General features: G+C 48.0%; 1 protein-coding gene across 4 annotated transcripts in view; it reads left to right on the forward strand.

Moving 5' to 3' along the window:
- Positions 1-26,077, forward strand: part of LOC140486039 (uncharacterized) — a 115,281-nt gene that overhangs the window by 24,635 nt on the left and 64,569 nt on the right. Inside the window, exon 1 of one of the 4 annotated variants that reach the window (XM_072584622.1) lies at positions 18,651-19,117. The exons of the other annotated variants lie outside the window; for them this stretch is intronic. The gene's annotated coding sequence lies outside the window, so the exon portion shown is untranslated. Of the gene's footprint in view, positions 1-18,650; positions 19,118-26,077 lie in introns of those variants that run through there. 4 annotated transcript variants of the gene reach the window in all.

Consider the following 26,077-nt stretch of genomic DNA (forward strand, 5'->3'; position numbering starts at 1 on the left):
GTCGCAAATTCTTTAAGAAATCCACCTTCCTTTAGCAAGCTCTGCTAACTGACATGTTTTACGGCGAATGATGTACTTTTGCCTGTTGTCAAGTAAGGCAGCTGCCTAAATGTGATCAGAAAGGTCTCCCAAGGAATTCAATTATCAGGTCATCGATTTCAGTGATAGTAGTTAACCCTCTGCTTTCCTCTGAAATAGTGTCCTGAATTATTTTACATTCCTGAGAGGGTGGCTTTGGTTTAATGTTTCATCCAGCAGGGTAGTGCTCCCTCAGTACTGCACTGAAGTATTGGTTGAGGTACTTAACGGCACAGACATTTTGTCCAATGTACCCATGTTTCCAATTAGTCCATGCCCTTTCCCAGGGCCAACAATGATTTTGAGTGAAGAAGTGTTGGTTCTGTAGGGGTAGTTGTTAGAACAATTAGAATCATGTCTGGTGGTGGAACTGATACGAAGGGAGAAGAGAATTAATCTGTGGCCTGGTTTGTGTGGCAACAGTTAAGGCTGACCAGAATTCAGTTTTACTAAAGAAGAATATTATTAACCTGTGGCCTGGTTTGTGTGGAAACAGTTAAGACTGACTAGCGTTCAGTTTTGCCTCAACTTCACTCGCATTCATTGGGCGTGGGAGTGTCTAGCTGCCTGAATACAAAAGACTCAATTTTAGATGTTGGTGCTACCATCATAACGGCTTACTCCAGGGAGGAAATACTCAATGGGCACCGGCATCTGACACATCCCCTCAATTGGCAGACCCCGAATTCAGAAACCTTGGAAAAAAATTCAACAAGGAATTCATTGAATGCAACCGGATGGTATCAGACTTTTTATTGAGAGAGCTGTGTAATCTGTTAAATGAGAGAGCAAGAAGGCATTGGGATGTGGAGTAGGATGGGAAGGGGTAGTGTTGAGACAAGCTAATGTTCTAGGAGTATGGGTTCAAATCGCAGTAGGTGAAATTTGAACTCAAATTACAAAAAATGTGGAATTTTGACAGAGCGGAGAACAGAGAAGGCGAGATGAAGTGAGGGCTGCTGGGAAGGGAAGGGCTTAATTTATATTTGGGCAGAGGCTAAACCTGAGATACTACGCGTGTAGTATCTCCCTCCCACACCCCCCCCCCCCCCCCCCCCTCAAACTGGAAGAAAAAGTCTCTGTAAGGTAAGGCTTTTATTTCTTTGTTTATCCTTCTTTTTCATATATTTAAGATCATTGTTTGATTTTAGTTAGTTCATATAAAGCTAAGCTTACAATGGCAGGGACCTCAGACCCGTGGCATATGCCTCTTGCTTGATGTGGGAGCTTAGGAACGTTCCTGACTCTTACATTTGCAAGAGGTGTGTCCAGCTGCAGCTCGTGTTTGACCACATGACGGCTCTGGAGCTGTGGGTGGACTCACTGTGGGGCAGCCGCGATGCTGAGGAAGTTGTGGATAGCACGTTTAGTGAACTGGTCACACCGCAGGTTAGAACTGCTGAGGGAGACAGTGAATGGGTGACCAAAAGACAGAAAGAGAGGAGGAAGGCAGTGCAGGTGTCCCCTGCGGTCATCTCCCTCCAAAACAGGCACACCGTTTTGGATACTGTTGGGGGAGATGGCTCACCAGCAGAGGGCAGCAGTTGCCATGATCATGGCACCGTGGTGGGTACTGCTGTTCAGCAGGGCAGGAAAAAGTTTTGTAGGGCCATAGTCAGAGGGGATTCTATTGTGAGGGGAGTAGGTAGGCGGTTCTGTGGCCGAAAACGGGACTTCCGGATGGTAGGTTGCCTCCCAGGTGTTCGGCTCAGGGATGTCACCGATCGGCTGGAGAGCATTCTAAAAGGGGAGGGTGAGCAGCCAGTTGCCTTGGTGCATGTAGGCACCAACGATATAAGTAGAAAACGAGATGAGGTCCTGAAAGAAGAATTCAGGGAGCTGGGAGAGAGGTTAAAGAGGGGGACCTCAAAGGTAGTGATCTCTGGATCACTACCAGTGCCACGTGCTAGCCAGCGTAGAAATGAAATAATAGGCAGCATGAACACGTGGCTTGAGGGATGATGTAGGAGGGAGGGGTTCAGATTTGTTGGACATTGGGACCAGTTCTGGGGAAGGCGGGACGATTACAAAAGGGACGGTCTACATCTGAACCAGACCGGAACCAATGTCCTTGGGGGAGTTTTTGCTACTGCTGTTGGGGAGGTTTTAACCTAATGTGGCAGGGGACTGGGAACCAGAAGAGAAAACAAGTAGGCAGCGAGGTGGAGACTGGAGACTGTAAGAATCATGAAGTTAGCATTAATAAAGGGAAGAGTAGGCAGAGAGCAGATGAACGCAAAAGCACTGGTGGCCTGAAATGCATCTACTTTAATGCAAGGAGTATAGTGTGTAAAACAGATGAACATAGGACTTGTATTGGTGCCTGGGAGTATGACGTTATTGCAATCACAGAAACTTGGTTGAAGGAAGGGCATGATGATTGGCAACTAAATGTTCCAGGATATAGACGCTTCAGACAGGACAGGGAGGGAAGTAAAAGTGGTGGGTGGAATTGCATTGCTGGTCAGGGATGAAATCACAGTTATGCTAAAGGAGGACACTATGGAGTTCTTAGGTAGTGAGGCATTATGGGTGGAGCTGAGAACTAAGAAGGATGCAGTCACACTGTTGGGGCTGTATTACAGGCCTCCCAACAGTGAGCGTGAGGTAGAAGAACAAATAGGTAAACACATTATGGAAAGATGTAGAAGGTAGTGGTGATGGGAGATTTTAATTTTCCCAACATTGACTGGGATACACTTAGCGTCAGAGGTCTAGATGGGGTAGAATTTGTAAGAAGCGTCCAGGAGAGTTTTCTAGAGCAGTATGTCAATAGTCTGATGAAGGAAGGGACCATATTGGACATTGTATTGGGGAATGAGCCAGGCCAGGTGGTAGAAGTTGCGGTGGGGGATTTCTTTGGGAACAGTGACCATAATTCTGTAAGTTTTAGAATACTCATAAATAAAGATGAGAGTGGTCCTAAGGGAAGAGTACTAAACAGGGCCAAGGCCAATTATATCAAAATTAGGCAGGAGCTCAGAAACATGGATTGGACACAGCTATTTGAAGGGAAGTCCATATTTGAAATGTAGGAGGCTTTCAAAGATAGGTTAAAGATAGTGCAGGATAGGCATGTCCTGTTGAGGGCAAAGGACAGGAAGGGCAAGATTCGTGAACCGTGGATGACAGGAGAAATTGTATGACTAGCCAAGAGGAAAAGGGAAGCGTACATAAGATCCAGGCAGCTAAGAACAGAACGGGCCCTGGAGGAATATCGGAAGAGTAGGATCAATCTTAAACGAGGAATCAGGGGGGCTAAAAGGGGTCATGAAATAGCTTTAGCGAGCAGAATTAAGGAAAATCCCAAAGCATTTTATTCTTATATAAGAAGCAAGCGGGTAACTAGAGAAAGGATTGGTCCACTAAAGGATAATGAAGGAAGGCTGTGTGTCGAACCTGAGAGAATGGGTGGCATTCTAAATGATTACTTTGCATCAGTGTTCACTGAGGAGAGGAACATGGTGAATGTTGAGATTAGAGATAGAAGCTTGATTAGCCTGGATCATGTTGACACAAGTAGGGAAGATGTGTTGGGTATGCTAGAGGTTATTAAGGTGGACAAATCCCCAGGACCGGATGGGATCTATCCCAGGTTGCTGAGGGAGGTGAGAGAGGAAATAGATATCTTTGTGGCATCCTTAAATACAGGTGAGGTGCCGCAGGACTGGAAGGTTGCTCATGTTGTCCCCTAGTACAAGAAGGGTAGTAGGGATATTCCGGGTAACTATAGACCAGTGAGCCTGATGTCAGTGGTGGGAAAGTTGCTGGAGAGGGTACTGGGGGATAGGATCTATTTATACTTAGATAAGAATGGGCTTATCAGTGATAGGCAGCGTGGTTTTGTGCAGAGGAAATTGTGCCTTATCAACTTCATAGAGTTCTTCGAGGAAGTGATCAAGTTGATAGATGAAGGAAGGGCTGTTGATGTCATATACATGGACTTTAGTAAGGCATTTGATAAGGTTCCCCATGGTAAACTAGTGGAGAAAGTGAAGTCACATGGTGTGCAGGGTGTTCTAGCTGGGTGGATAAAGAACTGGTTGAGCAATAGGAGACAGAGAGTAGTAGTTGAAGGGAGTTTCTTGAATTGGAGAAAGGTGACCAGTGGTGTTCCACAGGGGTCAGTGTTGGGGCCACTGTTGTTTGTAATATACATAAATGATCTGGAAGAGGGCACTGTTGGTATGATCAGCAAGTTTGCAGATGACACAAAGATTGGTGGAGTAGCACAAAACATAAGGGACTGTCAGAGAATACAGGAGGATATAGATAGATTGGAGAATTGGGTGGAAAAGTGGCAGATGGTTTTCAATCCAGACAAATGTGAGGTGATGCATTTAGGCAAGACTAATTCTAGAGCGAATTATACAATGAATGGTAGAGCCTTGGGAAAAGTTGATGGGCAGAGAGATCTGGGAGTGCAGGTCCATTGTACCCTGAAGGTTGCTGCACAGGTGGGTAGAGTGGTCAAGAAGGCATATGGTATGCTTGCCTTCATCAGACGGGGTATTGAGTATAAGAGCTGGCAAGTCATGTTAAAATTGTACAAGACATTGGTTCGGCCACATTTAGAATACTGTGTACAGTTCTGTTTGCCACATTTCCAAAAGGATGTGGACACTTTGGAGAGGGTGTACAGAAGGTTTGTGAGGATGTTGCCTGGTATGGAAGGTGCTAGCTATGAAGAGAGGTTGAGTAGATTAGATTTATTTTCATTAGAAAAAAGGAGATTGAGGGGGGACCTGATTGAGGTCTACAAAATCATCAAGGGTATAGACAGGGTGGATCGATACAAGCTTTTTCCCAGAGCGAAGGATTCAATAATGAGAGGTCATGCTTTCAAGGTGAGAGGTGGAAAGTTTAAGGGGGATACACGCAGCAAGTACTTCACACAGAGGGTGGTGGGCATCTGGAATGCGTTGTCAGCAGAGGTGGTAGAGGCAGGCACGGTAGATTCATTTAAGATGCGTTTGGACAGATGCATGAGTAGGTGGGGAGCACAGGGATATTGATGCTTAGGAATTCGGCAACAGGTTTATACAGTAGATTTGGATCAGCTCAGGCTTGGAGGGCCGAAGGGCCTGTTCCTGAGCTGTAAATTTTCTTTGTTCTTTGTTCTTTCTTTAAAAATCTGGTTTAAATGTGACTGTTTGGCCAGTATTTGTTGTTAAAAAAGAACACGATGGGCGGCATGGTGGCAGTGGGCGGCACGGTGGCCCAGTGGTTAGCACTGTTGCCTCACAGCGCCAGAGACCCGGGTTCAATTCACGCCTCAGGCGACTGACTGTGTGGAGTTTGCACGTTCTCCCCGTGTCTGCGTGGGTTTCCTCCGGGTGCTCCGGTTTCCTCCCACAGTCCAAAGATGTGCAGGTCAGGTGAATTGGCCATGCTAAATTGCCCGTAGTGTTAGGTAAGGAGCAAATGTAAGGGTATGGGTGGGTTGCGCTTCGGTGGGTCGGTGTGGACTTGTTGGGCCGAAGGGCCTGTTTCCACACTGTAATGTAATCTAATCTAATCTAAAAAAAAACATCTGGTTTGCTAATGTCATTTAGGGAAGGATATTTGTCATTCTTATCTGCTTTCGGCCTACATGTGATTCCAGACCCATAGCAATGTGATTAACTCTTTAAATGCCCATATCCCATGAACAATTTTTAAAAAAAATCTCTGAAGAGAGAGTGAAATATAGGAACAGCCTGAGAGAAAGGAATAATAAAGTTAATAAAATACTGGTATGGAACAGTAATGAAAATGGAAACTCTATTTAATAGCTCATGCAACTCATGTCAAAGTGTAATTATTGATAGATTCCCTCACCCACCTCTCATCAGGGAGATCAGGACACCCTTAGCACCAAACAAAATTGTATCAGCTAGATTTAGTCAAATGGCTAAAGCTTCCAGACGGAAGCTTCCAGAATGAAGAAATAACTACCTGAGGTTTGTCAGATGGACTCAGGGTTTGCTCACTGGCTCCACAAAGACTTGGTCCAAGTGGCTGATGTTTTCCTTAGGATTTTGTTCCTGTTCCATCGCTTAGAAAAATCAACTGAATCTATGGGTTGCTAATAGCATCCTGACGCTAAGACAATGTTGAAGTTGGTCCTCGGGTCACACAGAAAATATTTGGCATGTTCAACAAAATAAATTGCTAACTCTTCATTTTAAGAATTATCTAATTACTTTTACACTTGTTCTAATTAGGGAAAATGTGTGATGTTTATATTCTCTCAGTATATGTTCTCTCAGGATATATTCTCTCAGTATATATTATCTCAATATATAATCTCAGTAGATGTTCACTCAGGATTTGTTATCTCAGTATGTATTTGTTTAATATATATTCTTTCAGTATCTATTTGTTCAGTGTGTATTTTTTCAGTATAAATTAGTTCAGTATATATTCTCTCAGTATATATTCATTCAATATGTATTCGCTCAGTATTTGTTCTCTCAGTATATATTTGTTCAGTGTATATTCTTTAAGTATATATTAGCTCAGTATATATTCTCTTGCTATATATTCACTCAGTTTTTATTCTCTCAGTATATATTTGTTCAGTATATATTATCTTGGTATGTATTCCCTCAGTATATATTCTCTCTGTGTATATTCTTGTTCTAACATGTTGCAATAGGCACTGGATGTTTCATGAATTTCTGCTGCCAGTTATACTGTAGTTTTTTTTGACTGATGATGGCTGTTTAGGGAGCTGCTATACAGAACAGCAGTTATTTCCTGACAGATATGAAAGCTGTCATCATCCTGATGTACCGTGCTCTTCCATGTGAGATTTTGTCCAAAGCGGTCACAACACTTTAATTTCAGCAGCCTGGAGATGTCACTTGCAATTACACACCTTCCAGCTGCCAATGCTGACTGACTCTGATATGCACATAAACTATTTTCTGCCTCTTGGCACGGCCGTGGGAGACCCTGAGCCCCTTTCCCCTCCATCTCCTTCTGACAGGCCCTGAAGAGAGGTCAGTGCCTGACACTTTAACGTTTCCTCTGCGCTGCAGCTTTTTGATATTATTTTGCCCCTGTTATTCTTTTCTGTCTGGGAATGGCAGGTGAAAAGGGAGCAGCTATTTTTCCGGGGCTGGCGGTTTACATACAACGTATTCATAGCGTAGGTGAGAGCTCATTAACCTGAAACATCTGGAGGGGGTTTCACTGGAGAGTCGGTGTGCGGTTGTTGGTGGGAAAATAGTGCACAAATTTACCTCTCACTTCATCCAGGGGGACTGATACCCAGCAGCAAGGGGGCACTGTTTAGGCTTTGTTAAATGCCCACTTTATGCCTGTCTTCGAAAGGAAGTGTAACGTTACCTGAAGGACCCCAAAATGTTCGAGGAGAAAGTGAGGACTGCAGATGCTGGAGATCAGAGCTGAAAATGTGTTGCTGGAAAAGCGCAGCAGGTCAGGCAGCATCCAAGGAACAGGCTGATGCCTGAAACGTCGATTCTCCTGCTCCTTGGATGCTGCCTGACCTGCTGCGCTTTTCCAGCAACACATTTTCAGCTCGGACCCCAAAATGTGGCAAAAACTTGGAAACTCTGAGTCTTATAGTATTGTAATCATGAACTGTCCAGGATATCTTAGATAGATTTGCTGCCTCTGGTCCTTCTTGTTGCTATCTGTCTAAGTTACTGCTACCAAATAAGGGAGGACAACTGCCTGTGTATTTGACAGAGGACAGGCTCTTGGTAATCAGGCTCTTGGTAAACAGGCTCAACAGCTAGTTACGTTCGATCTGAGAGACCCGTGGGTCCATAGTGTGATCACAGGCATGTCTGAAACATGTCAATACATGACTTGGGGACAACTGGTTAGCTCCTCCCAGGAACCATGTTGAAATATCTCTTAAGAGTTCGGCATCCCATCACCAATCATCCTTTATTTACAAGTATACGGCCTTTGACAATAGCACTACCTCTCACTGAGTCAGGCTTTCCAGGGACTCAATATACCTGACATTAATCCTTGTATGTCAGCCAGGGGTTCACTGATTGGGCCACATTAACAGCCCCAAAGTAAGCTGAAAGGCGAATATATGGAGTTAGGTTGGAAGCTACAAGGCGGGACGAGCAGAGTTGTAATTTCAGAATTGCTGCCAGCACCAACATGCTAGTGAGGCTAGGAATAGAAAGCGAGTGCAGATGAATACGTGGCTACAGGGCTGGTGTAGGAGGGAGGGCTTCAGATATGTGGATCATTGGGATACCTTCTGGGAAAGGTGGGACCTATACAAGAAGGACAGGTTGTACCTGAACTGGAGGGACACCAGTATCCTGGGTGGGAGGTTTGCTAGAGCTGTTCAGGAGGGTTTAAACTGGATTGGCAGCGGGGTGGGAACAAGAGCTCCGGATTTGATGATGGAGTAGGTAGTGAACAGCCAGGTACAGCACGCAGAGATTCTGTGAGGAGAGATAGACACTTAATAGGGCAAAGGCACAGTCAGTGTGATGGGTTGAAGTGTGTCTATTTTAATGCAAGAAATATCAGGATTAAGGATGATGAACTTAGAGCATGGATCAGTACTTGGAGCTACGATGTTGTGGCCATTATGGAGATTTGGAATCCCAGCGACAGGAATGATTGTTGGATGTTTCAGGGTTTAGATGTTTTAAAAGGAATGAGGGGGGAGGTAAAAGAGGTGAGGGAGTAGCATTGCTTATCAGAGGTAGTATCACAGCTGCAGAAAGAGAAATTGTCGAGGATGGTTTATCTACAGGGACTGTATGGGTGGAAGTCAGAAATAGGAAAGGAGCAGTCACTTTATTGGAGGCTTTCTACAGGCACCCAATAACAACAGAGACATGGAGGAGCAGATTGGGAGGCAGATTTTGGAAAGGTACTGACTAACAGGGTTGTTGTCATGGGTGACTTCAACTTCCCTAATATTGATTGGAACCTCCTTAGTTCAATAGTTTGGATGGAGCTGTTCTTGTCAGGTGTGTCCAGGAAGGCTTCCTGGTGCAATATGCAGATAGACCAACTAGAGGGGAGGCCATATTGGATTTGGTGCTTAACAATGAACTCTGCCAGGTGTCAGATCTCTGAGTGGGAGAGCATTTCAGTGATAGCGATCACAACTCCCTGACCTTTACTATAGTCATGAAGAGGAATAGGAGAAGATGGTATGGGAAAGTATTTAATTGGGGGTGGGGGAATTACAATGCTATTAGTCAGGTACTGGGGCAACTAGGTTGGGAACAGATGTTCTCAGAGAAATGCACGACAGAAAGTTGGAGGTTGTTTAGGAAGCACTTGCTGACAGTGGTGGACAGGTTTGTCCCACTGAGGGAAGGAAAGGATGGTAGAATGAAGGAACCTTGGGTGACAAGAGATGTGGAACATCTAAGCAAGAGGAAGAAGGAAGTTGACGGAAGGTAGAGGAGGCAAGGATCAGACAGGGCTCCAGAGGGTTACAAGGTAGCCAGGAAGGAAATGAAGAATGGACTTGGATGAGTTAGAAGGAGATATGAAAAAGCTTTAGTGGGTAGAATTAAGGAAAACACTAAGGCGGTCTACACTAATGTGAGGGTAGGGCCAATCAGGGACAATGGAGGGAACTCGTAACCAGAGTCCAAGCAAGTAAGGGAAGTCCTTAATGAATACTTTGCTTCAGTATTCACTACTAAGAGGGACCTTGACGTTTCTGAGCACAGCCTGAAACAGACTGATTTGCTAGAGCAGGTTGATATTAGGAAGGAGGATGTGCTGAAAACTTTGAAACCCTAAGGATAGATAAGTCCCCTGGTCCAGACTGATATGCCCTAGATTACTACAGGAAGCAAGAGAAGGGATTTCTGTGCCTTTGCTGATGATCTATGCATCCTCACTGTCTGCTAGAGTAGTGTCAGATGATTAGAGGGTGGCAAGTGATATTCCATTGTTCAAGAAAGGAAATAAGGATAATCCTGGGAATTACAGACCGGTCAGTCTTATGTTAGTGGTGGGCAAAGTATTGGAAACGATTCTGAGAGACAGGATTTATAATAATTTGGAAAACCATAGTTTGATTAGAGATAGTCAGCATGGCTTTGTGAGGGGCAGGTCATGCCTTACAAACCTTATTGAATTCTTTGAGGATGTGACAAAACACGTTGATGAAGGTAGAGCAGTGGATGTGGTGTACATGTATTTTAGCAAGGCGTTTGATAAGGTTCCCCATGGTAGGCTCATTCAGAAACTAAAGAGGCATGGAATACAGGGAAACCTATCTGGATACAGAATTGGCTGGCTCATAGAAGACAGAGGATGGTGGTAGATGGAAAATATTCAGCCTGGAGCTTGGTGATCAGTGGTGTTTCATAGGCATTGGTTCTGGGACCTCTGCTCTTTGTGATTTTTATAAATGACTTGGATGAGGAATGGAAAGGTGGGGGAGTAGGTTTGCTGATGAAACAAAGGTTGGTGGAGTTGTGGATAGTGCGGAGAGCTGTTGTAGGTTGCAACGGGACAAGTCTTAGCAGGACTTATACACTGAATGGTAAGGTCCTAGGGAGTGTTGCTGAACAAAGAGATCTTGGAGTGCAAATTCATAGCTCGTTGAAAGTGGAGTTGCAGGTAGATAGGATAGTGAAGAAGGCGTTTGGTATGCTTTCCTTTATTGGTCAGAGTATTGAGTACAGGAGTTGGGGAGGTCATGTTGCAGCTGTACAGGACATTGGTTACATCACTGTTGGAATATTGCATGCAATTCTGGTCTCCTTCCTATTGGAAAGATATTATGAAACTTAAAAGGGTTCAGAAAAGATTTACAAGGATGTTGCCAGGGTTGGAGGATTTGAGCTATAGGGAGAGGTTGAACAGGCTGGGGCTGTTTTCCCTGGAGTGTCAGAGGCTGAGAGGTGACCTTATAGAGGTTTACAAAATTATGAGGGGCATGGATAGGATAAATAGACAAAGTCTTTTCCCTGGGGTCAGGGAGTCAAGAACTAGAGGGCGTAGGTTTAGGGTGAGAGGGGAAAGATATGAAAGAGACCTAAGGGGCAACATTTTCACGCAGAGGGTGGTACGTGTATGGAATGAGCTGCCAGAAGATGTGGTAGAGGCTGGTACAATTGAATATCTGGATGGGTATATGAATAGGAAGGTTTGGAGGGATATGGGCCGGATGCTGGCAGGTAGGACTAGATTGGGTTGGGATATCTGGTCGGCATGGACGGGTTAGACCGAAGGGTCTGTTTCCATGTTGTACATCTCTCTGACTCTGTGACAGGATGCAGAGCTGGGCTGGTAAGAGGCAGATGGAGTTCACCCTGGGAAAGAGTGAAGTCATTCACTTTGAAAAATCACATTTAAATGCAGAATGCAGAGTTAAAGGCAAGATTCTTGAAAGTGTGGAGGAACAGAGGGATATTGGGGCCCGTGACGATAAATCCCTCAAAGTAGCCACCCAAGTTGAAAGGGTTGTTAAGAAGGAATATGATGTGTTGGTTTTCATTAGCAGGGGGTTTGAGTTTAAGAGCCGTGAGGTTATGCTGCAGCTCTATAAAGCCCTAATTAGACCACACTTTGGAATATTGTGTTCAGTTCTGGTCACCTCATTATTGGAAAGATGTGGAAGCTTTAGAGAGGGTGCAGAGGAGATTTACCAGGATGCTGCCTGAGCTGGAGGGCATGTCTTATGGAGAAAGGTTGAGGGAGCTAGGGCTTTTCTCACTGGAGTGAAGAAGGATGAGAGGTGAGTTGATAGACCTGTACAAGATGATGAGAGGCATAGATAGTGTGGATAGCTAGAGACTTTTTCTCATGAGGGGACATAATTTTAAGGTGATTGGAGGAAGGTTTAGGGGAGATGTTAGAGGTAGGTTCTTTACACAGAGAGTGGGGGTATATGAAATGCATTGCCAGCAGTGGGAGTAGAGTCAGATACATTAGGGACGTTTAAGCGATTCTTGGATAGGCACATGAAAGATAATACAACAAATTAGTCTGATCTTAGAGTAAGATAAAAGGCCAGCACAACATTGAGGACCAAAGGGCCTGTACTGTTCTATATTCTATGTTCAGTCAGGGAACTCATATTTATGAGGTCCATCTGGCTGACCTTGTTGCAATCACTACAGGCTCCTACAGTCTTATGGGTGGAACATTTAGCTTGATGTTATTAACCATTTCAGGTCTGATCTGCCTTATATTCAACAGAGAGGAGCAATATAATACATTAATGAGCATTAAAGACAGAATAGCAAGCCCGAGGATATTGATGGGGCAGGCCTCTTCGAGACCATTCTTGTGCAGCAGAGATAGCCGCTCAGTCTTTCCTTGGACCTATTTCTCCAGCTTCTGCCACCTCAGGCCCTAGTGAGGAATATACGTCTGCAGACCACTGGCATTCCGCTTACCAGGTAGATTAACAATTGATTACAGGGTGACATGGTGACTCAGGGGCAACACGGTGGCTCAGCTGTTAACACTGTTGCCTCACAGTGTCACGGACCTAGGTTTGATTCCACCCTGTATCGACTGTGTGGTGTTTGCACATTCTCCCCGTGTCTGTGTGAGTTTCCTCTGGGTGCTCTGGTTTCCTCCCACATTCCAAAGATGTACAGGTCAAGTGGAATGGCCATGGGAAAGTGCCCCGTAGTGTCCAGGGATGTGCAGGCTAGGTGAGTTAGTCACGGGAAATGCAGGGCAACAGAGATAGGGCGGGGGGGGTGGAATGGGTCAGAGTGGGATGGTCCTCAGAGGGTCGGTGTGGACCTGATGGGCCAAATGGCCTGCTTCCACACTTTAGGCATTCTGTGGTTCTCCCTCCTCCTCAACATCCAACCCAACCCTTCTCCAACATCCCTAAATGGACAATGAATGCAGTAGTGGCCTGTGAATGAGTTATCCTTTGGAAAATTGAGCCCCTCTGCCAGAAGAATACAGCTCTGATGGCCAAGAGATAGTTGTGGAAAAGTCCAAAACAATCTGTAATGAGAGGAAGGATCTACCCATCAGCTCAGCCTCCCTCTCAATGTACACTGCCTTCATCGGCAGACAGTTTTCAGGCATTTTTCGGTTTCCTTATATCAGTTTGTAAGTCCTCGAGAGAGGTCAAGGATCACAAACAGGCCAGCTTTGACCTCAGTCACGGAAGGTACCTCTGAAGACAGATGGGATGTTGACAAAGACTGCCCAGATAATTGGGTACTGAAAACGTATTTAGCAAGAGGCAGCGACTTCAATTTGATGAGCTGCCAAAGAATCAATTTCTGGGGTCAAAAGGACTTGACAGATTTTGGAATTGAAATTCACATCTCTTGGAAATGTTAACAGATATTTTATTAAAAATTGCTTCTTTCTCACTTTTTTGGCAGTTGCGTATCTCCTTACCCTATACAGTATAGGCTTTAAATCAAGACTTGTAGAAACTGGGCACAACCAGGCCAATTAAAATGGCTGCTTCAAATCACATGACCTTTGACAATTGAACTACAGACCATTCCAAGTCTCAAACGAATTGCTTAATTTTACAAGGACATTCACAGCAACCTGGGGAGTTCACTCATCTCTTTGTTTGAAGATGGACCAACACAAAGAGCCATAGAATTTTCACCCGTCTGCCTCTCGCTTTTATTCTGAAGAGAATGGAACGTTGAAACTTGAGATGCACACATCTGTTTTCTGACGGAGTAAATGGACTCTATCAATCCTCGTTGTTTTATGGTAGTTTCCCCTTCCAAACTAGACTGGGTGTGCATCAAATGGGTTAAACAACAATACAGGGCGGTGGAATCTATGTGCATTCAACGCCTTACTTGAAAACAGACGTTAAACTTGCAGAAGTCACATTTGCAATAAGTTCAGATCTACACTCTGAAAGAAGAGTATTTCCTGGTTGGCTGTTGCCTTGACCTCTTGGTCAGTCACAGAGTCAGGTGGCCTGTTTTTAAGCTTCCTTTCTGTGGGTTAAAAAAAAACCACCTAGTGCTGTATTGGCAAACCATCTGAAAATGGCCATTGTATGGCATTCAGTTTTGCTAGCACAGCACGGTTGGCATTGATTAAACCTTGCTCAGTCTTTCAGGGGATCTTGCCTTCAACTGAAACAGGAGTTGTAGGGTTTCATTACATAATTGCACATTGCATATTCTTCAGCTATGACCTTGACTGGCATGTATGGTGTTAGCATCACTGATAATTACACTCAACTATACACAGTCCTGGTCTTTGTCTAGTTTTATAATGAAACCTGAAACAGTACAGTATCTGGTAGAAGATGCCTAATACACAGCCTGGGTGGAGCTTTCTGGGTTCTCTAGTCTGGTAAAAACAAGTCTTTTTCATCCTCGATGTATCTGCCACCGACTGTGAATTACTCCTTTACTTTGCACACAACACCAGGTTTATAGTCCAACAGGTTTATTTGGAAACACTAGCTTTCGGAGCGCTGCTCCTTCTTCAGGTGGTTGTGGAGGAAGGAGCAGCATTCTGAAAGCTAGTGTTTCCAATTACACCTGTTGGACTATAACCTGGTGTTGTGTGATTTTTAACTTTGTCCACCCCAGTCCAACACTGGCTCCTCCACATCACTTTTACAGCTCTTGGACAGACCTTCCCGTTTCACTGTCCATTGCATGGGCCTTCTCTCGTGAGGCTGTCCCCTTCTGTTTCTGATCTACCAAGAATTTATCACTCACTGCAAATTTCTTCTCACTACTAGCCATGTGATCTGTTGTGGACTCTCTCCTATGTCTTTGCAGCTCTTGGACAGACCTCCCCTGCCTGCATTCGCTTCCCAGTCAGGCTTTGAAGATTGATGAGCTTCTCATCCCCTGTCCCCTCTCACCCCTCACCTTCTAGGATAGGCTACTGAGCTGGTTTGATCTCATCATCCCTGCCTCTGCGGGTTCTGCTGCCAGCTAATACGATCAGATCAAGACTCTTGGAAATGAACTTCAACCAGCTTTATTGAACAGAACTAGAAATACAAGGTGGTTAAGAAGGCATTTAGCAAGCTTGCCTTCACTGCTCAGACCTTTGAGTACAGGAGTTGGGACTTCATGTTGAGGTTGTGCAGGACGTTGACTTTTGGGGTGCTGTGTACAGTTTTGGTCACTTGCTTTAGGATGGATATTATTAAACTGGAGGGGGTTCACAAAAGGTTTATCAGGATATTGCCAGGAGTAGAGGGTTTGCATTGTAAGCAGAGGCTGGATAGGCTGGGGTCTTTATTCACTGGAGTATAGAACTCAAAGGGTCACCTTATAGAGGATAATAAAGAGGTTATAGCTAAGGGGAATAGCAAAGGTCTTTTCCCTGCGATGGGGGAGCTCAAAACCAGGGGGAATATTTTTAAGTTGAGAGGTGAAATTTTAAAAGGGTCCTGAGGGCAACTTTTTCACACGGTGGGTGGTTCATATGTGAAATGAACTGCCAAAGGAAGTGGATCCTCTGAATCTCATGTTTAACCGGTTTTGTTTCTTTAGTGCTTATATTTTCCCTCCATCATGCTGTTTGTGAATGAGTCGTGATTCAGTAAAAAGACGTTGTGCAACAGCTTTATGTTATATTTTCTACCACCAGGTAAACATCCATGTGACTGGTGAAATATGACACTCCTGTTTATATCTGTCAGCCAAGGCTCCCTGATTAGACCAGGTTAACAGTCCCAATCAGGGAGCTCATATTCTATGAGGTCCACCTGGCTGACCTTGTTACAATCACTCTAATTCTATACTACCTTTACCCATTCCCAGTCTTTGTGTGAGTGAGTACGCATGTGGAAAAAAGAATGTGAGATGTTACATATCAAACTCAGGGCATGGGAGAACAAATAACCTTCTTTATTTTAAACTCAAAGTGAGTAAAGACACAACTCTTATGTGCAAAATCTACCAATCATGAGCAGCACACATGCATTCTGGCTGTAACACTTAACATTTTTAATCAACATAATGTTCAATGTTTGAAAGAAAAGTCAGCTGGAAACTTGAAACTAACTATAAATGCTATAAATGCATTTAAAGTGTTAATTAGCATCTGAGAGGGAAAATGCTTGGATTTTAACCTCCAGTTGGAATAAGTGCCAGTGCAATGAAGTAGACACTAATCATCCACCAATAGGAATTAGGGTATAGGCCATGTGACCAATGAGTTGTGTTCCCTCTGTCTGGCTGGTTGAAACAATCTTTAGCAATAACAGTCTTTCCCCTCAAACTCCTGGTCTTCTCCAAAGAAGATGATGGCTCTCTCAATCTGAACCTCCCTAACTCTAATTCACTTCCCACCTAATTCTGTTGGTATACTTTACTGTGGGAGCTCATTTATACTGTCTATCTATAACATTGATAAAGCTACTCATGAAGCCAGGATGACCTTGTCCCCACGTAGATCTCCATCTGAGAGTTAGTTCACCATTCTTTCTGAGAACAAAAACCTCTTGGATTCCCAAGAAATACATTGGTACTCAGGCACGTACAACACCGACTATGGGGCACCATGGTGGCTCAATGGTTAGCACTGTTGCCTCACAGGGCCAGGGACCCAGGTTCGATTCTACTCTCAGGTGACTGTGGAGTTTGCATGCTCTCAGTGTATCTGCGAGGGTTTCCTCCAACAGTCCAAAGATGTGTAGGTTAGGTGGATTGGTCATGCTAAATGGCCCATAGGGTCCAGGGATGTGTAGGTTAGGTGGATTAGCCATGGGAAATGTAGGATTTCAAGGATAGAGTAGGGGTGGCGGGTCTGGGTGGGATAATCTTTAAACGGTCAGTGTGGACACAATTGACTGTTTCCATGCTGTAGAGATTCTATGATCTTAAATTGTTAATGTCAGTTCAATGGAATATCATAACCTCGGTGGTCCTCATTTTTCTTGTGGTCGTCCGTCTTAGAGTGATAGAGTCATAGCGATGTACAGCATGGAAACAGACCCTTCGGTCCAACCCGTCCATGCCGACCAGATATCTCAACCCAATCTAGTCCCACCTGCCAGCACCCGTCCCATATCCCTCCAAACCCTTCCTATTCATATACCCATCCAAATGCCTCTTAAACGTTGTATTGTACCAGCCTCCACCACACCCTCTGGCAGCTCATTCCATACACGTACCACCCTCTGCGTGAAAATGTTGCCCCTTAGGTCTCTTTTATATCTTTCCCCTCTCACCCTAAACCTATGTCCTCTAGTTCTGGACTCCCCGACCCCAGGGAAAAGACTTTGTCTATTTACCCTATCCATGCCCCTCATAATTTTGTAAACCTCTATAAGGTCACCCCTCAGCCTCTGACGCTCCAGGGAAAACAGCCCCAGCCTGTTCAACCTCTCTCTATAGCTCAAATCCTCCAACCCTGGCAACATCCTTGTAAATCTTTTCTGAACCCTTTCAAGTTTCACAACATCTTTTTGATAGGAAGGAGACCAGAATTGCATGTAATATTCCAATATTGGCCTAACCAACGTCCTGTACAGCCGCAACATGACCTCCCAACTCCTGTAGTCAATACTCTGACCAATAAAGGAAAGTATGTCTTCTTCACTATCCTATCTACCTGCAATTCCACTTTCAAGGAGCTATGAACCTGCACTCCAAGGTCTCTTTGTTCAGCAACACTCCCTAGGACCCTACCATTAAGTTTTCATATATATTAGAGATTTGGAAAGTGAGGGCAATTAAATTAAATCTCACATTACACAGCAGTTCAGTTTTAAGTTCAGTTTTAAAAATTTGCGAGGACAAGAGATCCCTATGCTAATAGTTATCGAGCAACACTACCTGGACTTAGACTTCAGTTCTACAAACCTGAGGGCCAGAGTAAAGAAGGCACCTCAGACGTTGTACATTCTCTCTTGAAATCCTGTTCTTATTGGCTGTCTCTTGGAACCTGGTAGACTGTCCAATGTGTCCATCTAAAAAAAACCCAAAAAGCTGGAGTGTCACCATGCTCTAAAGATGCAAATTCAAGTGGATTGGAACAGAACGAGATATCATCAATCTACGGCTGTTAGCAATTTGATTACATCAATGGGAACAAGTGGACGTGAGAAGTCATCACATTCTATCACTTTTTTCAGGCCTTTTGCCTTTTGGGTGTGCATTCCATTTTTAGAGCACCATAATCACTGCAGCGACTTGTCTATTTGTGTTATGTGAGTGCGTCTAAGTTTGGGATTAAGGGGATATAATTTTAATTCCGGATCATAATTTAGGTGTTAATCAGTATTTCCCAGTTTGGAGACTCCGCACAGTGTGGAAGCAGGCCATTCAGTCCATCGGGTCCACACTGACCCTCTGAAGAGTATCCCACTCAGGCCTACCTCCCACAACCCCTGTAACCCTGCATTTCCCGTGGCTAGTCCACCTAGCTTGCACATCCCTGGACACTATGGGACAATATAACATGGCCAGTCCAACTAACCAGCACACCTTTAGACTATGGGAAGAAACCAGAGCACCCAGAGGAAAGCCATGCAGATACTGGGAGAATATGCAAACTCCACATAGATAGTCGCTTGAGGGTGAAATCAAACTGAGATCCTTGGCACTGAGGCAGCAGTGCTAACAACGGAGCTATTTTGTCACCCTTTAAGAGAATTGTTTTTTCATTATAAGCAGATTATTTTAAAGTTTTTTTTAAAAGAAGCCTGGAGTATTTTTCTTTTGTTCTGGATAATGGTACAGAAGAGAAACATTTGACCATTCTGGTGATTGAATGCTAGGGGTGTGACTGGATGGGGGTCGTAGGGCTTAATAATCAGCACCTTCAACCCATCATTGTCAAGCATTAGTACCTCTAACAAAATACAGGAAGATTCATCGAAACGCAGTACTGCAATGCAGCACTGGAATTTGCTAATATGTACGGTCGTTTTTTTTGAGGAGAATGTGTAAGAATAACCAAGAGTAAAATATGTCATATGTCATTTTAGCCTTTTTTTTAGAATTACCCTCACAGGCTTGAATCTTTGGGATACGTGGTGCCTGTTTCAGCACATACATTGGGCTGGGAAATCAACTCCACTTAATCGCTGTCAACTCCCTCATTCAAAGGGAGGCATCCACTGCGGACAGGCAACAACTTAAATACTATTGTAAGATCAGAAAAAACTTGAATGTCATTCCTAATGTCCCAAAACTAAGTGGCATGTTGAGAATGGATATGGAAATACGATGCTGATGTGTGTCATGTTGTAATAGAGGTAGCAGCAGTCATATGGTGTGTACAATGTAAAGAAAGGATGGATTAATCTGTATGGGTAATGAGTGCATTGACAGAAAAAAGGATTATGTGTAATAATGCAAAATAGAAGAGTGTGTCAAAACCTCCTAGAGTCAGACAGCAATCTCTTGTCATTAATGTGAGACCATTACAGGACCCACCATCCAGCAGAGACAAATCAGCTAATGTGCAGAATGGATCCCCTCATAGCAACCTATCCCAGAATGCACGTGACATAATCATTGTGGTTATTTATGAAAGGAGTTGTAAGCAGTAGTTGATTTATTATGTTTGACTGGATTCTGCAGAACAGAAGGGGGGGGTCAAGTGAGCCACAGTGTTCACCCCCACTCCCCTGATCTTCCCTAAAACAATGCAAATCTATTCTTTTTTTCAATATGTGCCTTAATTCCCTTTCAATTATGCTTTCACTAATCCTTCGGGCCAAATCATAATAACTTGTTGTGTGAGGACAAATTCTCCTCACTATCGCCCTGGATCTGTAGGGAATTGGCTTAAATCTGTGTCCTCTGGTTATCCAACTGCCTGACAGTGCAGGAACTAAAATCTCCTTTAAAATGCCATCAAAAACTCATTATAATTTTAAGTACCTCTATTGCATGACTCATTGGATCAAATGCCCAGACCACATGAAATTAGGTGGTCTTTGATGTCCAAGGCTACTGTAGCCTTTTTTTCCTGAGAATTCCTCCTGGGTACAGATCTCAATCCTGGCCAATCTTTCCAGTGTGCACCTGGAATTTTTCTAAAACCAGGACTTCCAATCTGACTGGTAAAATAAAAAGATCACATGACAATTCAAAACTAATGGAATACTTTTGCAGGTAGTCACTGTTGTACTTTAAGAAATGCAAACACTGACGTGTGCACAGCAAGATCCCACAAACAGCATTGTTAGTGAGTTTGCTTGAGGGATGAATATTTGTCATGAATAACACAATTTGAAATCAGGATCTTTTACATCTTCCAGACAGGTAGATGGCTTCAGTTTAACATCTCACCTGAAAAGCAGCACCTCTGACAGTGCAGTCATTCTTCAGTAGTGCACTGGGATATCAGTCTTGAGTTTGGGGCTGGAAAACTGAATGGGAACCTGAACCCAGAGACTCAGAGACGGGAGTGTGTTACTTGACCGATGCCTGACACTGTGGTTCCAAAACTAGGGCTTCTGGGCTAATTCATGTGGAATTTGTAAAGAAAAATAATCCAGGAATTCCAGACTGGTTTAAGAAATCCAGGAATTTCAGGATGATTTTATTAAATCAGGGTATTTTGGTCTGACTAATAGGGATTTCTGTGAAATCCAGGAATTCTAGTCTGATTATTAGGATATTTTGACAAATCCAGAAATTCTGGTCTGATTAATGTGGATTTCTGTGAAACCCAGAATTCTGGACTGATTAGTGAGGAGTTTGTCAAATCCAGAAATCCTGGATAGGGTGTATTTGAGAAATTCTGGACTGATCAGTGCAGAAATCCAGAATTCCAGACTGATCAGTGGGATTTTAAAAATCAAAACCAAGAATTCTCGATGGATTAGTGTGGATTTGTGTCAAATTCAGAAATTCTGGATTGATTACTGAGTAGAAGACTGATTAGAGGATTTGTGTCAAATGTAGGAATTCTGGATTAATTACTGGAATCCAGGAATTCTGGATGGATTAGTGTGTGATTCATGTCAAATCAGGAATTCTAGATTAATTACTGCAATCCAGGAATTCTGGATTGATTATAAGATTTGTGTCAAATGCAGGAATCCCAGTGCACTACTGAAGAATGTCAGAGGTGCTGCTTTTCAGGTGAGATGTTAAACTGAAGCCCATCTACCTGTCTGGACTGACAGGAGAGATTATGACTGGGGGGGGGGGGGTTAAGCCTGGTTTGGGGGTGACGGTGGGGGTCATGGGGAGTGAGGAGCCAGTGCGTCACTCAGTTACAGTGGTTGCCATGGGCACCGTGTAACAATTGGCAGTTGCAGAGGGAGCGCCGGCTCCGCTCATTTCCCGCGGCATCATGAGGCACCGACACCGGTAAGAGGCAGCTCCCCGACCCGCAGCCCCCAGCCCCGGACCACCCGCTACCCACCCACCCGCCCACACACACACACACACACACAGACACAGACCGAGCCTGAACGTCCCCTCGCGGTCCGGCATCTCCGGTGATTCGCGATAAGGGAGAGAAACCTCCGGCAACAGGCGATACCCACACCCCCCTCACCCTCACCCCCCTCACCCTCACCCCCCTCACCCTCACCCTCACCCCCCTCACCCCCACCCCCTCACCCTCACTCCCCCTCACCCCACCCTCACCCCCCCTTCACCCCACCCCCCCCCCACCCCCCCCCACCCCCCTCACCTCACCCCCCCCACCCCACCCCACCCCACCCCACCCCACCCCCCACCCCTCACCCCCACCCTCACCCCCCCACCCTCACCCCCCCACCCCACCCCACCCTCACCCCCCCACCCTCACCCCCCACCCCACCCTCACCCCCCCCCCCCCACCCCCACCCCACCCTCACTCCCCACCCCCACTCCCCACACCCTCACCCCTCACCCTCACTCCCCTCACCCTCTTCCACGCCCCCACCCCCACCCCCCCCACCCCCCACACCCCCCACCCCACCCCCACACCCCCCACCCCCACCCCCCCCACCCTCACCCCCCACACCCCTCACCCCCACCCCCACCCCCACCTCCCCACCCCCACCCCACCCCCCACCCCCACCACCCCACCCCCACCCACCCCCCACACCCCTCACACCCTCACCCCCCCACCCCCCTCCCCCACCCCCTCACACCCTCACCCCCTCACCCCTCACCCCCTCACACCCCTCACCCACACCCCTACCACCCCACCCCCACACCCCACCCTCACCCCACATCACCCCCTCACCCACACCACCCCTCACACCCTCACCCTCACCCCCCACCCCTCCACCCCACCCCACCCCTCACCCCCACCCCCTCACCCTCACACCCCCCACCCCCACCCCCCTCACCCTCACACCCCTCACCCCCTCACCCCCTCACCCACACACCCTCACCCCACACCCCTCACCCTCACCCCCCACCCACCCCCTCACCCCACCCCCACACCCCCACCCCACCCCCTCACCACCCACACCCCTCACCCTCACTCCCCTCACCACCCCCACCCTCAACCCTCACCCACCTCACCCCCACCCTCACCCCCCACCCTCACCCTCACCACCCCCACACCCCACACTCACACCCTAAACCCCCACCCCTCACCCCCTCACTACCTCCACCCACATCCCTCAACCCCCCACACACCTCACACACACCACCCCACCCCACCCCCTCACATCTCTCCCCCTCACACTCCCCACCACACTCCCCTCACCCCCCTCACACCCCCCACACCTCACCCCCTCACACCCCTCACCCTCACCCCCACACCCTCTCTCCCCTCACCCCCCTCACCCTCACCCTCCCTCACCCTCACCCTGCCTCACCCTCACCCTCCCTCACCGTCACCCTCCCTCACCGTCACTCCCTCACCCTCATCCACACCCTCACATCCCACCCTCAATCCCCTCACACCCCTCACCCTCACTCCCCTCCACTCACACCTCTCACCCCCTCCCCCACACTCACCCACTCTCCTCACACCCCTCACCCTCACACTCTCCTCACCCTCACCCCCTCACCCCTACTCAACCCTCACTCCCCTCACTCCCCTCACACCCCTCACCCTCACTCCCCTCACCCCCTCACCCTCACTCCCTCACCCTCACCCTCACCCTCACCCTCACCCTCACCCCCCACACTCACTCCCTCACCCCCTCACCCTCACTCTCCTCACTTCTCTCACACTCACTCCCCTCACACTCACTCCCCTCACCCTCACACCTTTCACTCCCCTCACCCCTCACTCCCCTCACTCCCCTCACCCCCTCACTCCCCTCACACCCCTCAGCCTCACTCCCCTCACCCTCTCACCTTCACACCCCTCACCCTAACTCCACTCACCCTCACTCTCACCCCCCCTCACACCCTCACTCCGATCACCCCCTCAACCTCCTTCCCTCACCCACTTCACCCTCCCACACCCTCACTACGTTCTCCCCGTGTCTGCGTGGGTTTCCTCCGGGTGCTCCGGTTTCCTCCCGCACTCCAAAGATGTGCAGGTCAGGTGAATTGGCCATGCTAAATTGCCCGTAGTGTTAGGTAAGAGGTAGATGTAGGGGTATGGGTGGGTTGCGCTTCGGCGGGGCGGTGTGGACTTGTTGGGCCGAAGGCCTGTTTCCACACTGTAAGTGATCTAATCTAATCTAATCTAATCTAATCACTCCCCTCACCCCCTCACTCCCCTCACACCCCTCACACTCACTCCCCTCACTCCCCTCACTCCCCTCACCCCCCCTCACCCTCACCCCCTCACCCCCTCACATGCCTCACTCCCCTCACACCCCCCTCACCCTCACTCCCCTCACCCTCACTCCCCTCACCCCCTCACCCTCACTCCCCTCACTCTCACACTCACTCCCCTCACCCTCACCCCTCTCACTCCCCTCACCCTCACACCTCTCACTCCCCTCACCCCCTCACTCCCTCACACCCCTCAGCCTCACTACCCTCACCCTACTCCACTCACCTCACTCCCCTCACCCTCACCCCCCGCACCCCCTCACACTCCGATCACCCCCTCAACCTCCCTTCCCTCACCCACTTCACCCTCCCACACCCTCACTACATTCACATCCATCACTCCCTCACCCCCTCACACCCTCTCACACCTGTCACCCTCACTCCCCTCACTCCCCTCACTCCCCTCACCCTCCTCACCCTCACTCCCCTCACCCTCCTCACCCTCACTCCCCTCATACACCTCACTACCCTCACCCGCTTCACCCTCACTCCCCTCACACCCCTCACCCTCACTCTCTTCACTCCCCTCACTCCCTCACCCTCACTCCCCTCACCCTCACTCCCCTCACCCTCACTCCCTCACTCCCTCACACCCCTCAGCCTCACTCCCCTCACTCTCTCACCTTCACACCCCTCACCCTAACTCCACTCACCCTCACTCCCCTCACCCTCACCCCCCTCACCCCCTCACTCCGATCACCCCCTCAACCTCCCTTCCCTCACCCACTTCACCCTCCCACACCCTCACCACATTCACATCCATCACTCCCCTCACCCCCTCACACCTCCCACACCCCTCACACTCACTCCCCTCACACTCACTCCCCCTCACTCCCCTCACCCCCCTCACCCTCACTCCCCTCATACGCCTCACTACCCTCACACGCCTCACCTCATTCCCCTCACACCCCTCACCCTCACTCTCCTCACTCCCCTCACTCTCTTCACTCCCCTCACTCCCCTCACACACACACTCCCCTCACACTCACTCCCCTCACCCTCACCCCTCTCACTCCCCTCACCCTCACTCGCCTCACTCCCTCACTCCCCTCACCCCCTTACTCCCCTCACACCCCTCAGCCTCACTCCCCTCACCCTCTCACCTTCACACCCCTCACCCTAACTCCACTCACCCTCACTCCCCCTCACCCTCACTCGCCTCACTCCCTCACTCCCCTCACCCCCTTACTCCCCTCACACACCCCTCAGCCTCACTCCCCTCACCCTCTCACCTTCACACCCCTCACCCTAACTCCACTCACCCTCACTCCCCTCACTCCCCTCACCCCCTCACTCCCTCACACCCCTCAGCCTCACTCCCCTCACCCTCTCACCTTCACACCCCTCACCCTAACTCCACTCACCCTCACTCCCTCACCCTCTCACCTTCACACCCCTCACCCTCACTCCCCTCACCCTCACCCTCACCCTCACATCCCTCTCCTTCAATTCCCTCACACCCCTTACCGTCACTCCTCTCACCCTCACTCCCCTCACCCTCACACCCTCTCACTCCTCTCACTCTCACCCCCTCACTCCTCACTCAACCCTCACTCCCCTCACCCCCTCACTCCCCTCACACCCCTCACCCTCACTCCCTCACCCCCCTCACATGCACTCCCCTCACCCCCTCACCCTCACTCCCCTCACCCTCACTCCCCTCACCCTCACTCCCCTCACCCCCCTCACATGCACTCCCCTCACCCCCTCACCCTCACTCCCCTCACCCTCACTCCCCTCACCCCCTCACCCCCCTCACCCTCACTCTCCTCACTCTCCTCACTCTCCTCACCCTCACTCCCCTCACACCTCTCACTCCCCTCACCCTCACACCTCTCACTCCCTCACCCTCACTCCCTCACTCCCCTCACCCCCTCACTCCCCTCACACCCTCAGCCTCACTCCCCTCACCCTCTCACCTTCACACCCCTCACCCTAACTCCACTCACCCTCACTCCCCTCACCCCTCACCCCCCTCACCCCTCACTCCGATCACCCCCTCAACCTCCCTTCCCTCACCCACTTCACCCTCCCACACCCTCACTACATTCACATCTATCACTCCCCTCACACCCCTCACTCCCCTCACTCCCTACCCTCACCCTCACTCCCCTCACCCTCACTCCCCTCACCCTCACTCCCCTCACCCTCACTCCCCTCATTCACCTCACCCTCACTCCCCTTACCCTCACCCCTCACACCTTCACCAACCACACTTTCACCCACCACACCCTCACACCCCTCACTCCCCTTACCCTCACTCCCTCACCCTCACTCGCACTCACTCCCCTCACCCTCACCCCCTCACCTTTACACCCCTAACCTTCACACCCCTCACACTCCCTCACCCTCACTCCCATCACTCTCCCCCCTCACCTTCACACCCCTCACCCTCACACACCCCTCACCCTCAC

The sequence above is a fragment of the Chiloscyllium punctatum genome, chromosome 15 (genome assembly GCF_047496795.1).
Source record: "Chiloscyllium punctatum isolate Juve2018m chromosome 15, sChiPun1.3, whole genome shotgun sequence".
Taxonomy (NCBI): domain Eukaryota; kingdom Metazoa; phylum Chordata; class Chondrichthyes; order Orectolobiformes; family Hemiscylliidae; genus Chiloscyllium; species Chiloscyllium punctatum.